Source organism: Lampetra fluviatilis, chromosome 56 (genome assembly GCF_964198595.1).
Source record: "Lampetra fluviatilis chromosome 56, kcLamFluv1.1, whole genome shotgun sequence".
Classification (NCBI taxonomy): Eukaryota; Metazoa; Chordata; class Hyperoartia; order Petromyzontiformes; family Petromyzontidae; genus Lampetra; species Lampetra fluviatilis.
Genome location: NC_136330.1, coordinates 499,922 through 515,420, shown reverse-complemented (window position 1 = coordinate 515,420; position 15,499 = coordinate 499,922). Strand labels below are relative to the sequence as shown.

Here is a 15,499-nt window from a genome sequence, read left to right as displayed (position 1 = left end):
ATTTTTGTTCCACGTTTGTGTCTTTGTCATCCACCACCGTGCTTCTCAACCACGTGGCACACATCGGGTCGCGGTGTCGCACTGATTGAAATCTCTTCTCTCTCCTCTTCTCTCTCCTCTTCTCTCAGCCACGCGTGCGTGCTGCATTACTTGACGTCATCTTTCCCAACCCACTCAAACCAACATCTTCACCGCCCTTCAAAACCAAAAAAAAACCTCCTAACTATTAAATCACATTATTAGCTCAAAGAGATTAATTAAAACGATATAATTATCTTTTTTTAACATGTGAACAGAATCGCAGCATGCTAATATGGAACACGCTCAAGCGGCGGGCGGTAGGAGGGGATTAGCATGAGAATTTTGGGAGTAAATGAATTTGAAAGGCGCCTCCAACAAAGGCATCCCTGAATATTCACGCGCCTGATCTGATGTGACCGCCGCCGGCCGCGCGTGGTCGCCCTGCGAGTGCGGAGCGCGCGGCGATTATTTTACCACGCGCCGTGGAGCGGCCGAGTCATTATCCCTAATTGGAGGTAATCATAGGTCCCGTGAGATGAGGCTTGCCACGAGGATCTTGCGAGGTGTGTGTGTGGGACCATGGGAGGCGGTGTTGCCTGAGGGGTGCCTCCATCCAGCGCTGAAATAATCATGTCCACTGCTGCTGATGATCGTGACTCTAAATTAGAATCATGAAATTGGAACAGTGGCGCAATGATACGAACCCGGAGTTCGATTCCTGTTCACGGCCAACACCGGTCCTGTGCATCCCCTAGGTCTACTCAGCCTCAAAATGAGTACCTGGTGCGGTGTGTAAACATCGCCACAGGGAGACAAAGGAGGCCAGGCGTGGTGCTGGCTACTCACTCTCTCGTGTGCCGTGCTGGTCTTCATAGGTGCTCGCTAACAGCACTTGCCCCAGCAGTATGTTAAGACTATTCGGGCGATCTTTGTCTCTGTGTGCGTGCGTGTGTGGGGGCGCGCTTTCTGGCCGTGCCGTTGTTTTTTTGCCGATACAATCCCCGACGTTTCGCTCCACGTCATAGCGAGCTTCATCAGGCGGCCTTGGAGTGGTGCTCGTGACCACATCACCACCTCGCCATGCTGTCCTTAATAGGTGCTCGCTGACAGCAGGCTGAGCGGGACGCTTGCAATAGCGCACCTCGACCACGTGGTGTCAGCATAGCACGCGCCATAACAGATCGTGTTGCTTCAGGTCAGCAAAGACAAAGGTCCCCCGTATAGCCTACGCAGGGCTATTGGGTCAAGTGCTGCACCTATGAAGGCCGGCACGGCGCGTGAGAGGGTGATGTGGCCACCGGCACCCCGCGCGACCGCCTTTGTATCCCCGGTGCTGATGCTGATGCTTTACATATCGCACTCACCCTTCAATGAGTAACAAACCTCTCGCCACTGATGTTAGCCGTGGCAGGGAAATTCAACTCGGGTCGAGAGCGAGAATCGAACTCAGCAACCAGCATGGGTAAATTCCACATTATCGGGGCGAGGGCGGTCCATCCACAGGTGGGCCACTCACATTCAACACGTCGCTCTCGCTGCGTGAGAGTCAGCGCGCGAGGTCCTGCTGCTGCTGCTGTTGTTGTTGCTGCTGTTGTTGCTTCTGTTGTTGTTGATGTTGCTTCTGTTGTTGTTGATGTTGGTGGCGCTGTTGTTGATGTTGGTGGCGCTGTGGTTGGTGGTGATGTTGTTGTTCATCCACTGACACATACACGCGCACAGGTGTGCCCACAGATGCATTCACACACAGAGATACAGACACACATCGAGGCACCACAGGGATACATAGATATAAAGGCAAAGATCCTCCAGATAGTCTGAACACATTGTAGGGGCAAGTGCTGTTCGCGAGCACCTATGAAGGTCCGACCGGGCACACGAGGAGGTGGGTGGCCAGCACCACGCCCGTCCGCCCTCGTCTCATTTGAAGCACGATGCACCCGTTTGAGGCTGTTTAATCGACACGTGCACACACACACACATGCACACACATGCACACACACGCACATAACATGCACACAGACACACATGCACACACATGCACACACGTCCACACACGCACACACATGCACACAGGCACACATGCACACAGGCACACACGAACACACAGGCACACACATGCACACACACGCACACACATGCACACAGGCACACACACGCACACACAGACACGCACATTGACACATATGCACACAGGTGTGTGCGCACAGACGCACGCACGGCTGGTCGCAGGCTGGCATCGCGTTTCGCGTGAATAATTGAGGCCGGTAGTGCCGCTCTCGCCAATGATGATGGTGGTGGTGGTGGGGAGGAGGCTTTGTGGAAGCGACCACCCTCTCTCCGAGCTAAATATTTCAGTGCGTGGGTGTGTGCGTGAGTGTGTGTTCGTGAGTATGTGCGTGGGTGTGTGCGTGAGTGTGTGTGCGTGAGTATGTGCGTGGGTGTGTGCGTGAGTGATTGTGTGTGTGCATGTGTGTGCGTGAGTGAGTGTGTGTGTGTGCGTGAGTGGGTGTCTGTGTAGGTGTGTGTGTAGGTGTGTGTCTGTGTAGGTGTGTGTAGGTGTGTGTGTGTGTGTAGGAGTGTGTGTCTGTGTAGGTGTGTGTGTGTAGGTGTGTGTGTGTGTAGGAGTGTGTGTGTGTGTGTGTAGGAGTGTGTGTCTGTGTAGGTGTGTGTGTAGGTGTGTGTGTGTACGGTAGTGTAGCGGTGCGCGCGCTGCGCTACGGCCATTATCTAAACCGGTCCTGAGCCTCCCCTAGGTCGACTCAGTCTCAAATGAGTACCTAGTGCGGTGTGTAAACATCGCTAGCACTGGGGAGACAAAGGCGGCTGGGCGTGGTGCTGACCACCCACCCCCTCGCGTGCCGCGTCAGCCTTCAAAGGTGCCGCTACTCGCTAGCAGCACTTGCCCCAACAGTCTGTTCAGGCAATATGTGGGTGCACGCGCGCGCGTGTGTGTGTGTGTACATAAACAACAATAACAACAACAACAAATTGTCAGGCTTTTTGACAGAAAACATGGACACACACAGACACATATATAAACGTACACACTTATAAAACACAGACACATAGATACACGCTAGGGTTGTTAAACGATGCCTGATAAACCGGTAACCGTTTGTACCAGTTTCGAAAGTGAAAAACCGGTAACCGATTCCAATATAATTTTACTAAAGAACCCACGGATGGGCACGCACCGCGTGGCACATTCGCCCTCTCGCTTTCTCTCCGTTAACGATGTGAACGCGCTTCGACTCCCGCGCCGGGCGATGGGATCGAACCGGAGCGCTCCGTGTCGCAAGTCCGCGGCGCGACGTGAGCTCACAACGGCGGCAGCTCCCTCGGTGAACAACGTGACCGCGTCGTCTTTATTGTTGCTATAGACTTTGCCGCGTGTGCAGCAAACCGTTATTAACCGTTTTGTTTAAATCAACGCAAACACGGATGTGACCCAGCACGGCTGTACTGCAGGTGTCGCCACGCTAACTCTCCGCACACCTTCAGGCCGTTGTGTCGGTACTAGAGTGTGTGTACACGTGTACGCGTGTGTGTATACACGTGTGTGTGTGCACGTGTGTGTGTGTACACGTGTGAGTGTGTGTACACGTGTGTGTGTGTACACGTGTGTGTGTGTACATGTGTGAGTGTGTGTACACGTGTGAGTGTGTGTACACGTGTGTGTGTACATGTGTGTGTGTGTACACGTGTATGTGTGTAGACGTGTGTGTACACGTGTATATACACCTGTGTGTGTGTGTGTACACGTGTGTGTGCAGCGGTAGGCCTTCATAGGTGCTCGCTAACAGCACTTGCCCCTACAGTCTGTTAAGGCTATACGGGGGGTCTTTATCTTTGTGTAGCGGTAGTGTCGCGGTTAGCGCGCTGCGCTACGAACCTGGCGACCCGGGTTCGATTCCCGCTCACGGCCAACACCAGTGACGATTATCTGAACCGGTCCTGGGCCTCCCCTAGGTCGACTCAGCCTCAAATGAGTACCTGGTGCCGCTAGGAAGACAGACCTGTTCTTCACCTGAGGACGGCTGCTTGCGTTGTGGCCGAAACGTCGTGAGAATTATTTTATTATGTTTTATTATTATTATTTTATTATTTCCATTCTACGTGACTTTACGGAAAGAACCAAGAAGATAGCGCAGTGGTTAGCGAAGTGATCTCCGAGCCCCAGGCCACCCGAGTTCGATCCCCGCTCATGGTTCAACACTGTTACCTGACTTCCTTGACGCCAGTGACGATTATCCGCTACTGTCCTGGCTCTCTCCGAGGTCGACTCAACCTTAAAACGAGTATCTGGTGAATATCAGCACTGGGGAGACAAAGGTGGCCGGGCATGGTTCTGGCCGCACCACTTCCTTAATAGGTGCTCGCTAATAGCCCTTGCCCCAACAGCCTCTAAAGCCTCGACGGGGGTCTTGGCTTTGTGTGTGTTTATGTTTGTTTCTCTGGCTACGTACGGTGCGAAAGAAGTTCAACAAACATACATAGATATGTGTTTACATTTCCGTATCGATGTGTGCATTGTACGTATAAATATTTAGATATGTGTACTTATATATTAAGTACTTATCTGCGTGTGCTGTATCAACTTGTTTGTGTGTGTAGTCTGAATGTACCTATGTGTTTAATACGTGTGTATATATGTGTGTGTATATATGTGTATGTGTGTGTATATATGTGTGTGTTTATATGTGTATATATATGGAGCATCTTCGCCGGTTAGAAACATTTAGGCTGGCCTGCCTACGATCCATCCTGGGTTTAACCAGGCTGGATTGTGTGAGGAGCTCACAAATCCTTGAAAGATCTGGGCAAAGTCCCATCGGCGAGCTCCTCCGGCAGGCAAAGCTGCGTTGGCTGGGTCATGTAGCCCGCATGCCCAGTCACCGCCTGCCTAAGCAGCTTTTGTTCGGCCGGATCGAGGGGGCTAAACGGGCGCGGCACGGGCTAGAGAAGAGATGGAGTGATGTGGTACAGGAGGACGTGGAGCTGAGTGGACTTGCCGATGACTGGTACCAGCGGTGTCAAGATCGGCCTCTGTGGAGGAGGCTCGTGAAGGACGCTACTGGGCAGTTGGAGGCAGTCGCCCTCCAACAACAACGGAGGGCGGAGGAGCGACGCTCACAACAACAAGCGGAGCGCCGGGTGGCTAAAGCACAACACGTTGGCACAGTAGGGGGCACAGGTGGTGCATCAGCCAGTCATCTCGGTCATCTTAGTCAGTCGACCCGTGGCATCTGGGTCTGCCCCGTGACCTGCCAGCGGGCGTTCGACACTTCACGTGGCCTCAAGGTGCACATGGCCTGGCACAAGCGTCGTGGTGACGTCACCGCCACGTAGTGGCGAATGGCGGTTGTTGTTGTGTGTGTGTATATATGTGCATATGCGTGTGTGTATATGTGTGTGTATGTGTAATTCTAAGCGTGGGGAGCGCGAGTGTAGCACTTAGCCCAAATTCGGACACCCGAGTTCGATTCCCGCTCACGGCCAACACCTGTGACGATTATCTGAACCGGTCCTGGGCCTTCCCAAGGTCGACTCAGCCTCAAATGATTACTTGGTGCAGTGTGTAAACATCGCCACTGGGGAGACAAAGGTGGTGCTGGCCACCCACCCCCTCGGGACGCATTCCGGCCTTTATAGGTGCTCGCTAACAGCACTTGCCTCAGAAGTGTGTTGCGTCTATACGGGGGAGCTTTGTCTTTGTGGTGTGCGTGTGTATTCAGGTTTGTTTTAAATCGGTTGCCGTTTTACGAAATTCAGAACTCTCTAGCCGTTTTCAATGGAATCTTAGTTTGTTTATAATAAGATTGTTAAAATATAGGATTCCCCCCATAACCGGCAAACCAAATGGGTAAAGAACCCCGGTAAAACGGTAACCGGTTTGCTGCACACATGGAGACACTCTTTACAGCAATAACCGTAACATTTTAAACTTTTAACTGATAAACCGCTCATGTAAAAAAACCGGTTTGAGCAATGTCACTCGGGTATTGTGTACGATACGTGCTGATCGCGGCCAACATCAGTGACGAATATCTGAACCGGTCCTGGGCCTCCTCCCCTAGGTAGACTCAGCCTCAAATGAGTCCCGTAGCTGGTGACGGTGCGTGGCCACCGACATCGGGGAGTCAAATCGGGCAGGGCGCGGTGGCTCTGAGCACCCCACTCCCACGTGTGCCGTGCCGACCTTCGCAGATGCTGCTACTCGCTCACAGCACTTGCCCCGTCAGCCCGTTAAGGCTAAACGGGGGACCTTTGTCTTTTGGAGTGCAAGGTGATCCATGTATAGACGCCCCACTCATTTCGTCTTAATGTCCCGCTTTCAACTCAACAGCTGCTTGAATATCGTGAACACAGCGAGGGCTCCACGTCGCACAGAGGGCTGAAGATGAGTGAGTGTGTTGAGACTGGTGGAAGACGTCATCATGCTCATCACCAGCCAGCTATGGTCCATCCACCGCTGGATGGAAGTCCCTGTACATCCAATGCAGTATCGTTTTATGGTGTAACTCGTTTCCTAGCTTATTAAGTAGATTTATGAAGGCGCGGCCCTGCAATTACTCGCTCACGCCACTGCTGACGGAAGGGGGCTCCTCTAGAACGAACTCTTGAGTGGTATTTGTTCTACTCTTCGACATCGACCAGACGCTTTGGTAGCCACACTTGGTGAAGGCCGGCCCCATTGCTGGTGTTAACACATCACACCAGCTACTCGTTTAAGGCTGAGTTTACCTAAGGCTGAGTCCGGGACTGGTTCAGATATTCATCGTCGATGTTGGCCGTAAGTGGGAATCGAACTCAGGGAGCCGGGTTTCGCACCGCGGCGCGCTAACCACTGCGCCACCGCTCCCCGCACGACGCGCAACTCAACGGGCAGGCGTGGGGCGAGGCCCTCATCCGTCTAGCAGTGGATCGATCATGTCTGGTGATGATGACGACATTGACGTCGAATCGATCAACCGATTTTCCGCACGGCGTTCGCATATCCGCCTATCGCCACGGTTCACTTGGCGTTGGTCAGATATGCGACGTCGCGCCGTGCGTGCCCCCCCCCCCGCTCTGGGAGCGCGCAGTGTCACCGCGCTCTCGTGTCTCAACAAGCGACGGACAAAACTGTCGATGTAGTGAACTCGCCTCGCCATTGTTCCGGCTATTGGCGCTTTGTGAGCGGCTCAGAAAAGCCACCACAATGCCACGGTCCCCGTGCATAATTTACACGCGGCCGTGGCCCACAAGTCCCTTCACTTGCCGTGCCCTACATCCCGCCTCGGGGTCCTCCTCCTCCTTACCCGGTCACACGACGAGGGCTTCATCCCCTCGCGGTGTCGATTCCCCGCTGCTGCTGCTGCTGCTGCTGCTGCTGCTGCTGCTGCTGTAGCTGCTGCTGCTGCTGTAGCTGCTCCTGCTGCAGCTGCTGCTGTAGCTGTAGCTGCTGCTGCTGTAACTGCTACTGCTGTAGCTGCTGCTGCTGTAGCTGCTGCTGCTGTAGCTGCTGCTGCTGCCACGACGAGAGGGTGTCAGCAGAGAGAGTTCGTACTCTTTGGTTCTTTCGGTAAAGTCACGTAGGTATAAAATAAATCTCGACGTTTCGGGCGCAACACAAGCGTCCGTCATCAGGTGGGAAAGCATGGCCTGCTGCTGAGGCAGACTGTTTTAAAATGTTTGAAATGGGTGGAGCCCAAGGGTCATAAAGAAGTGGCCGGGGCTGGTGTGGTTAACGTGATAAATGAGCGTGTAACTGTAAGATAGGAGGAGAGCGGCCTCCTGGACGAGGGCACTGAAGTGGCTATGTTAATGTGAGAGATTAGCATTATGCTAATGTGAGATATTAGCATAATGATTATGTGAGAAATGAGCATGTAACTGTAAGATAGGAGAGAAGCGGCCTCCTGGACGAGGGAGTGCAACCCAACGGGTGCAATCCAACATCACTTGCCCCGGCCACTTCTTTATGACCCTTGGGATACTCCCATTTCAAACCTTTTACAACAGTCTGCCTCAGCAGCAGACCGTGCTTTCCCACCTGATGACGGACGCTTCTGTTGCGCCCGAAGCGTCGTGATTAAATTTATTTTCTACCCACGTGACTTTACCGAAAGAACCAAAGAGTATGGATTCCTGCAGTCACGAAAGCTTCAAATCAGGAGAGAGTTCGTGTCGTGTCGCTGTTCCTCCACCATCGTTCAAGGAGCACAGACCACAGTTGGTTTACTGTAGGTCCGTAATTTTGGTTACAAGACCACAATCGCACTCCTGTCGCTTGTCTTTGATGTATCTCTATGTGTATATATGGGTCTCTATGTATCTCTACGTGTCTCTATGTGTATCTACGGGTCTCTGTATCCATAAGGGTCTCTATGTATCTGCGTGTGTCTCTCTATGGATTTACTAACATGGTCCATAGTGTGCGTTGCATGGCCAAAGTCGCGCCACTGTGGCTCGTTTGTTTCATTTTCCATTCATGAAGGAGGTGCGCGCATCGGCTTCCTGTTGATGTTGTGATGCGGTTCATGGTTCCGCCAGCAGCGTCTTCGGGGAGGAGGAATGTCCGAGCCAGGAGGTGGTGCCTGGCTTGGCTCTCGAATGATGAGGACACTCTGCACCTCCACGCTCATCCCGAGGGATGGAAGATCTCAGTGGCGGCAGCTTGAGGCCTTCATCCAGCAGTGGATTGGTCGTGGCTGATTGATGATGATGATACTGAACACACGTCCTGTGTACAGCATATCTATACCATCGACAATTCACGGAAAGTTTACCCCGGCGACTTAGCTGCACGAGCCACAGCTCAGGACAGACAGAGGAGGAGGAATTCATTCTGGACGAGTTCGCCGTCTGTGCAGTACATGATGTATGTGAGCGAGAGAGAGAAGTCGTGTGTGTGTGTAATGTGTAAGCACGTGTGTGTGTGTAATGTTCCACAGGGTTCCACAGGGTTCCATCCTCGGCCCCCTCTTGTTCTCTTTTCATGTCAATGACTTGAGCACTGACCTGGATCATTCCAGGGTATATCTTTTTGCAAATGACACGATACTGATTACTGCTGGCCGTTCTCTGGATGACGTGATTGCTACGCTCCAGGGTGATTTCAACAAACTACAACATCAGCCAGTTGCTCTTCAACTTGTCCTGAATACCTCCAAAACCAAGGTGCTATGCTTCTCGCCAGGACTAAAGCAGGAAGTTATTTTTCCCCAATTACTTTCCTTAAACAATTATCAAATTAAGCAAGTCAAGATCTATAAGTATCTTGGGGTCATCATGGATTCAAAACTAAATTTTGAAGATCACATTGATTATATTGGTAAAAAGACAAAGATAAAAATTGGTTTTCTATATCGACACAAGCACTGCTTCCCCCCTATTTTCCGTTTGGAATTGATTAAAGCTACCATACTGCCTCTACTTGATTACTGTGACATTGTTTATAAATCAGCCCCAAGTACTGTACTGAAGAAGCTTGACTCAATGTATCACTCGGCCTTAAGATTTGCATTGAACTGCCCATATAGGACTCACCACTGTGATCTCTACATTGGGTCAAACTTAACATCTCTTAATGTTCGACGGCTTGTGCACCAGATCTTATTTATTCACGAAGTACTTACAAAAAATCCGCAGACTACCTGCTGGATCTCCTCTCTGTTTCGAAGAACAAATTTGACCTAAGGTCTTCTCTCATTTACCAGCTTGACCTTCCCTATTGCCGTGCATATACTGGAGGAAGGGCCTTTGCTATTGATGCCCCCAGGGTCTGGAATGCTATTGCCAATAAACTGCAACTTGAATAACTACCTGTGAGATCTTCACTCATAAATTCTCTAGAGGAGTTGTCAACCCCTAGCTGCCACTGCTATTCAGTGGCCTAAAATCAAATGTTTCGCTCCGGATGATCGCTGCAAAGTATGATCTGTGTTTTGATTTAGTGCGCTGATCTTTAAAGGTACATTGCAAATGTGTGATACTCCTACCGATGCTCCAGCTGTTGTGGAGAGTGACTCATGCAGCCAGCTATGGCTGCAGGGTTTGGTGGTACATGTTGTTTATGTCGTTTATTGTGAAATTTAGGTCACAGTTCCTATGATCGCTGTTACATTGCTTTTATGGCTTTATTTTGGTGATTAAAAAAATGTATTTGCCCATGCTTGTTTGTTGTAGTACGGAGTTAGACTGATGGCTTTAATCTAAGCTGTCTTGTGGTTGTTTGTTGTTTGACTTGCATCCCACTGGGATTTTTGCACAGCGTTAGTGTACGGTGCTTTTTCTGGAAGTTTTTGCTGTTTTTCTGGATTTTTCTGTTTGTGCATAGTCACTTTAAGATGTTTTCTTGTTCATGTTTTTGTTTTTTGTTTGTAGCGGTTGCACCCGATTCAAGAGCCGAATGGCTCACAGGGCTATACCAAATAAATAAAAACTGAAACTGAGAAATGTGTAAGTACGTGTGTGTATGTGATGTGTAAGCACGTGTATGTGTGTAATGTGTAAGCACGCGTGTGTGTGTGTGTGTATGTGATGTGTCGGCGCGTGTGTTGTGAGTCACTGGCTCCCGTCACTCACAAGTCCCTGCAGGCACCTCGCTAATGACAGCCGCGCGGCCCTATAATTAGGAGGCGCGTTGATTGTAAAGGGAGCATAGAGAGCATAGAGAGCATAGAGAGCATATGCCACCCTCGTGTGATGGGTGCCCTGACCCAGCGCAGCGACGCTCCCACACGCGCTCCGTCTCATCTCGGTGCCACACGACGACGACGATGATGATGGTGAGTGACCACGTGGGCGCATGTCTGGAACACATTTAGCGGCCGTGCAGCTCAATCACTCTCGACAAAAGTCCGCTGATGGTCTGCTTTGTTGTTGTTATTGTTGTTATTTTAAGTATTAGAGCTCCGCTTGTGTACCCAGAGGAAAGCCTCGCCGAGTCTCACGACTCCTTTCCAGGAGAATGCTGCCGTGTTGCCGCAACTCGGGGGAGTGCGGCGGTGTCGCTGCTGCCTGTGATCAAAATTGAGTCGCTTGAGTAACGCGTATGCTGAGTAACGCGTGTGTTGAGTAACGCGTGTGTTGAGTAACGCGTGTGTTGAGTAACGCGTGTGTTGAGTAACGCGTGTGCTGAGTAACGCGTGTGTTGAGTAACGCGTGTGTTGAGTAACGCGTGTGTTGAGTAACGCGTGTGTTGAGTAACGCGTGTGCTGAGTAACGCGTGTGTTGAGTAACGCGTGTGTTGAGTAACGCGTGTGTTGAGTAACGCGTGTGCTGAGTAACGCGTGTGTTGAGTAACGCGTGTGTTGAGTAACGCGTGTGTTGAGTAACGCGTGTGTTGAGTAACGCGTGTGTTGAGTAACGCGTGTGTTGAGTAACGCGTGTGTTGAGTAACGCGTGTGCTGAGTAACGCGTGTGTTGAGTAACGCGTGTGTTGAGTAACGCGTGTGCTGAGTAACGCGTGTGTTGAGTAACGCGTGTGTTGAGTAACGCGTGTGTTGAGTAACGCGTGTGCTGAGTAACGCGTGTGTTGAGTAACGCGTGTGTTGAGTAACGCGTGTGTTGAGTAACGCGTGTGTTGAGTAACGCGTGTGTTGAGTAACGCGTGTGCTGAGTAACGCGTGTGTTGAGTAACGCGTGTGTTGAGTAACGCGTGTGTTGAGTAACGCGTGTACTGAGTAACGCGTGTGTTGAGTAACGCGTGTGTTGAGTAACGCGTGTGTTGAGTAACGCGTGTGTTGAGTAACGCGTGTGTTGAGTAACGCGTGTGCTGAGTAACGCGTGTGTTGAGTAACGCGTGTGTTGAGTAACGCGTGTGTTGAGTAACGCGTGTGCTGAGTAACGCGTGTGTTGAGTAACGCGTGTGTTGAGTAACGCGTGTGTTGAGTAACGCGTGTGTTGAGTAACGCGTGTGCTGAGTAACGCGTGTGTTGAGTAACGCGTGTGTTGAGTAACGCGTGTGTTGAGTAACGCGTGTGCTGAGTAACGCGTGTGCTGAGTAACGCGTGTGTTGAGTAACGCGTGTGTTGAGTAACGCGTGTGCTGAGTAATGCATGTGCTGAGTAACGCGTGTGTTGAGTAACGCGTGTGTTGAGTAACGCGTGTGCTGAGTAACGCGTGTGCTGAGTAACGCGCGCAACGCCTGTTGCTGAGACTTCTGGCTAGCGGTGTTGTTGTAGTCGTTGTTGTCGCGCTCTGTGTTGGCCGCGCAGGAGAGTGAGCGTGCTTGGTGGTCACGGCGATGAGTGATGACGACGACGGCCCCGTGGTCGAGACTAATGACGGAGTGGCAGCGGAAGGAGGGAGCAAGCAAAGCCACGCTCGAGAGGGCGTCCACCGGCGGAGATGGAGCGATGGAATCAGCCTGCGGTGGATTGTTACATCTCGCAACACGGCTTTAGAAGCGATTCCTCCAGCAGTGGATCAACCACGGCTCGAGGATGATTCGCCCGTGGTTCACTCTCATTGAACGCAGTCGTGTTCATATAAATATTGGTTACTGAAACGGTTACCGGTTCACGACGTTCCAAACCGGTTAACCGATCGTGAGAACGACAACCCTGCTAATCACCGTGACGCGCTGCGCGTGGTGGTGCGTGTGGGCTGTGCGTGTCGGACCGCGTCACTTCGCACTCGGTGAGTGAAACGACGAACGGTATGAACCGGTTACCGTCAATCGTCAGTGGAGTGTTGGCGATGGACGCACTGATGGCTTTGCGCGCGCGAGCGCACAAACCGCACGGCGGCCTAAGGCACCGCGTGGTAAATCTGCGCGAGTTTCTCAGTTCAGAGGCGAAAGGCGGAGCCCTGCAAGTGCCCGCTCACGGCACCGCTGATGGAGTGGGACCTCACTCGAGGGTGCTCGAGTGGATGGTATTTGGCCTACTACTCCACGCTAACTGGGGATGAACCCATTATTTATACTGCTGCTGGGTGAACAGCGGCCAGCAACGTGAAACGCGCTCCGCTCGTGGTTGTACGCACAAATCGGTAACCGGTTTTGTAATTCCACTACCGGTAACGCCAAACCGACTGCTGCTGCTGCTACTTTTATTATTATCGTTGTTGTCGTTTGTTTGACTCCTGCTGTGAGCCAAGTGCCCTCGTGGAGACCCGCGAGGGTCGTGTTGCTGGCACCGCGCGCGGCCGCCTTTGTCTCCCCAGCGGGGTGGTGTACACACCACGTCACGTGCACCTCCGATGGTCACGGTTGGCTACGTACGGTGCGCAAGAAGTTCAACGTTCTCATTAAATGGCGTATGTACGTACACTGGTCATGTTTAATATATACATACCGGCATATGTAGATGTGTGTCTATGTACACACGATGTGCAGTAGCTGCGTGTACTAACTTGTACGTGTTAGTACCTACATCTGTGTGTGCGTGCGCGTTCATAGACACACGGATACCTGGAGAGGCTGCGCCCGTGTGGAAACCGCGTCTCCCTCTCGAGTTTTGCTCTCCCATTAGCGCTCCTCACCGCTCTCCCCCTGCCCCTCTCCCCCTGCCCCTCTCCCCCTGCCCCTCTCCCCCTGCCCCTCTCCCCCTGCCCCTCTCCCCCTGCCCCTCTCCCCCTGCCCCTCTCCCCCTGCCCCTCTCCCCCTGCCCCTCTCCCCCTGCCCCTCTCCCCCTGCCACTCTCCCCCTGCCCCTCTCCCCCTGCCCCTCTCCCCCTGCCCCTCTCCCCCTGCCCTTCTCCCCCTGCCCCTCTCTCCCCGCCTCTCCCCCACCGCTCGCTCCCTGCTGCGCTGTTCTCATGCTGAACGCGGTGCTGAGCGGAGCGAGAAGTGACTGAGCGCGTGTGTGTGTGTGTGCGAGTGTGTGTGCGCGTGTGTGTGTGCTAGTGTGTGTGTGTGCAAGTGTGTGTGTGCTCCAGAGTGTGTGTGTGTGTGTGTGCTCCAGAGTGTGTGTGTGTGTGCTCCAGAGTGTGTGTGTGCTCCAGAGTGTGTGTGTGTGTGTGTGCTCCAGAGTATGTGTGTGTGTATGTCCACGTGTGTGTGCGAGAGTGGGGAACGGTGACGCAGTGGATTAGCGCCGCTGCGTCACTGATATTCGTCACTTATTTTGGTTGTCATGCGCTAACCACTGACGACCAACACCAATAACGATTATCTTAACCGGTTCTGGGCTTCCCCTAGGTTGACTCAGCCTCAAACGAGTCGCTGTTGTGGTGTATGAACATCGCCACTAGGGAGACAAAGGCGGCCGGCGTGGTTCTGGCCACCGACCTCCCAAGTGCTACAAGCACTTGCCCCAACAATCTGTTAAGGCTATAGGGGGATCTTGCTTTTGTATGTGCGTGTCGTCTCTCACTATATTGCGTGTGAATGCGCGTCTGTGTGTGTGTGTCTGTGTGTGTGTCACTCAGCCTTAAATGAGTACCTGGTGCGGTGTGTAAACATCGCCACTGGGGAGACAAAGGCGGTCGGGCGTGGTGCTGGCCACCCACCCCCTCGTGTACCGTTCCGGCCTTCATAGGTGCTCGCTAACAGCACTTGCCCCTACAGTCTGTTAAGGCTATACGGGGGATCTTTGTCTTTGATCTTTGTGTGTGTGTCAGTGTGTGTGTGTATGTGTGTGTGTCTGTGTGTGTGTGTGTCTGTGTGTGTGTGTGCGTGTCTGTGTGTGTGCGTGTGTGTCTGTGTGCGTGTCTGTGTGTGTGTGCGTGTCTGTGTGTGTGTGTGTGTCTGTGTGTGTGTGTGTGCGTGTCTGTGTGTGTGTGTGTGCATGTCTGTGTGTGTGTGTGTGTCTGTGTGTGTGTGCGTGTCTGTGTGTGTGTGTCTGTGTGTGTGTGTGTGTCTGTGTGTCTGTGTGTGTGTATGTGTGTGTGCGTGTCTGTGTGTGTGTGTCTGTGTGTGTGTGTGTGTACGTGTCTGTGTGTGTGTGTCTGTGTGTGTGTGTGCGTGTCTGTGTGTGCGTGTCTGTGTGTGTGTGTCTGTGTGTCTGTGTGTGTGTATGTGTGTGTGTGTCTGTGTTTGTGTGTCATCTCTCACGGTCCCGGGCGCCACCGTCCACCCTCGCTCAGGACTCGTGGCCTGTCTCTCATCGCTCCATCTCCGCAGTGGTCGTCCTCCATCCTTTGGCTGCCATTCCGTTACCCAGCATGGCCCATCGCGCCCTCATCCCTTCGAGAGTCACGTCCCTGCTGCTGCTGCCGCCGCTGCCGCCGCTGCTGCTGCTGCCCACGTGCGCACGAATGTCCCCTTCACTCCGCGCGTTCCGCGACCTGAGCGCAATATTCATCCCGATTCATGCGACCATATCTCCACGCTGCTTTGCGCACTTGTCTGTGCCTAATGTTTATTTGCATGTATACGTCCGTGTGCACACACACACGTACATACACACACACACACACGTATGTATATGTCCTCCCACCCACACCCCACTAACATCTACCACCCACACCCCCACATCCAGCACCCCCCCCCCCCCATGCACACCCCATCATTAACCCTTGCATTGCCCCGTCAGCTCGCTCCTCTC

At 52.6% G+C, this 15,499-nt stretch overlaps 1 long non-coding RNA gene across 2 annotated transcripts; it reads right to left on the bottom strand.

Annotated features, from left to right (window-relative positions):
• Positions 1 to 1,066: 1,066 nt before the first annotated feature.
• Positions 1,067 to 15,499, bottom strand: LOC144950044 (uncharacterized). 2 transcript variants are annotated; one of them, XR_013640335.1, is made up of 3 exons: positions 15,457 to 15,499; positions 15,007 to 15,239; positions 1,067 to 1,719 (listed from the first exon to the last, which is right to left on the bottom strand). It is a non-coding gene; the product is annotated as an uncharacterized LOC144950044 (long non-coding RNA). The 2 variants fall into 2 exon arrangements; XR_013640334.1 differs by having other exon boundaries at positions 15,469 to 15,482.